Source organism: Chenopodium album, chromosome 6 (assembly GCF_948465745.1).
Source record: "Chenopodium album chromosome 6, dcCheAlbu1.1, whole genome shotgun sequence".
Taxonomy (NCBI): domain Eukaryota; kingdom Viridiplantae; phylum Streptophyta; class Magnoliopsida; order Caryophyllales; family Amaranthaceae; genus Chenopodium; species Chenopodium album.
This window is the reverse complement of record NC_137839.1, coordinates 33659049-33661419: the sequence shown is the minus strand read 5'-3', so window position 1 is coordinate 33661419 and position 2371 is coordinate 33659049.

Below are 2371 nucleotides of genomic sequence, written 5' to 3'. Positions count from 1 at the left end.
AAGATTCGGCCCTAGACCCTTCACTGGCCTCATTATCGCCGGTTCCATTAGAGGAGGCGACTTCCTCACCGCCTTCCACTCGTACACCCGAGCTCCCGAAAGTAGAGGGAGCCTCTTCATCAGAACCGCTCTCCTCCAAATCCTCCTATTCCCCGTCTGGAACAACCTCATCAGCTGGCACTGATATAGTGCGCCGGCTCCTAGACCTTCTGGCCGTCTGTTTCATTCTGTCCATTGTGTCCTACACAAACACAGAGAGGGAGGAATTCGGAGATGAGCACATCGGTTCTGACAGTCCGGAAAAGGCACCCCCTGTTCTAGACTCAGCCGTTCTGGGGGACCGGCTGAGTGTCCTAGGCAGTGCCGAGTGTGTGGATTGAGAACTCATTTTTATTTCTAAGCTATGTATACAGGCGGAGAAAGAATGTATATAAGTTGAAAAAGAGAAAAGCTAAAAATGGTACACGCGGTTACCTTACTTTAGCTCTGACTAATCTGAAAACAGCTACAGTCGCTGAACCGGGTGTTACAACGTTAGCACACGAGAATCCTGAAAACTCTGACGCAGACGGAGGCAGAGGATCTCTCTCTAAAAACTCTTCCTTTCTCTCTCTAAAAAGTTAAGTGAAAATAAGGTGAGAGAAAAAGGGGGAGGTAAACTTCTATTTATAGAAGGTGAAAACGGGGGAATTCCTGTTTGAAATATAATTTTTACTATCCGTTACTATTCACCTCCGATAGGTGGACACATGTCACAGGCCCCACGTGATATGCACGTGACCCCTGTGAGGGGCAAATGTTTATGGTAAAAATACCCTAGACACGTGGACCAATGAGAGGAGGCCACGTGGTGAGTTCAGGACGGCCCAAGTGGCCCAATATCCTCTTAATACGTGGCCCCCTTGGATAAGCCTCTGAAATAGCGTCCTTCAAGGGCTTAAGTCCATAGAAGCGCCGTAAAGCGGCGCAGCCCACTAAAATCTACGTCAAGTGACCTAGATAGGGGCACATTTTCTAACGACCCTATAAATAGGGAGATATTTCCCCATTTTGGGGACACGTTCAATTATTTGTTATACCTACATTTTCTCTCATCAGAGAAACACTTAATCTTGGAATCTAAGCATATTCCCACCTAAATTTCCGTACTCTTTATTCCCTTTCAAGTTACTAACTTGATCTTCGGAGCCAGAGCTCCAACCATCCGGAGTTTCCGTTGTTTTGTAGGTACAACTCAGCCGGACTAATGTTTGTGACGTAACTCTCCCAAGGGACAAAAACACCCAAACCATGGGGATTCACAGATTATGCCTGCACCACAACAGTTAATAGTAGAGCTTTCGTCTACATGCTCCTTCTAAAAATGATCAAGGTTATTCAGAGCACTCGGCCTTGTCATTTCGACAATGAAGTTAGAAAACGCCTGACCCTTTACTGCCTTTCTTGGTTCGTATGAGATTTCAAGATACTTCATTTCAATATCCCATTTAAGCATTCTTCCGGATGAGTCCAGGGTTGTCATTGGCCGCTTGAGGGGTTGATCAGTATAGATCACCACCGGACGTGCCAAGAAGTATGGTTTTAACTTCTTAATAGCCATGTAAAGGACAAGGCCAAAATTTTAAACCATAAGGTACCGAAGTTTAGCATTTTTGAGCACATGGCTAATGAAATAGACCGGGAGCTGATTACCGTCTCTCTTAGCAAGGAGAACAACACTGAGGGCATGATTTGAGACGGCTAGGTACATGAAGAGCGTCTCCTTTGGAAGAGGGCTAACAAGCCTTGGTAAGGAGTGTAAATGTTATTTTAGTTTCTGAAAGGCTACCTCAGCATCATCCCCCCCATTCAAATCTAGTCTTCATCCTAATAGCCTAGAACAAATAAAGGCACTTGTCACCTGACCGGCTGAGGAATCTCCCGAGCGCAGCCAGGAAACTAGTAAGCCTCTGACCTTCCTTAACAGTGCGGGGTGACTTCATGTCAATCACCGCCTGTATCTTCTCAGGGTTAGCCTCTATCCCCCTTTGGTCAATTAGGAGTCCGAGAAACTTCCCACACTCAACACCAAAAACACACTTTTTGGGATTTAACATGACCTTATGCCGCCTGAGTGTGGTGAAGGTTTCTCGGAGATTAGTAAGGTGATCCGTCTGTAGCTTGGATTTGACTATCATGTCATCAATGTATGCCTCTACATTCCTTCCAATTTGATTAATGAAGACTGTAGTAATCATCCGTTGGAAAGGAACCGGCGCATTCTCCAAGCCAAACAACATCACATTATAACAGAATAACCCCTGATCAGTGACGAAGGCCGTCTTCTCTTGATCTTTTTTTCCAACGGGGTATCTGATGGAAGCCGGAATAA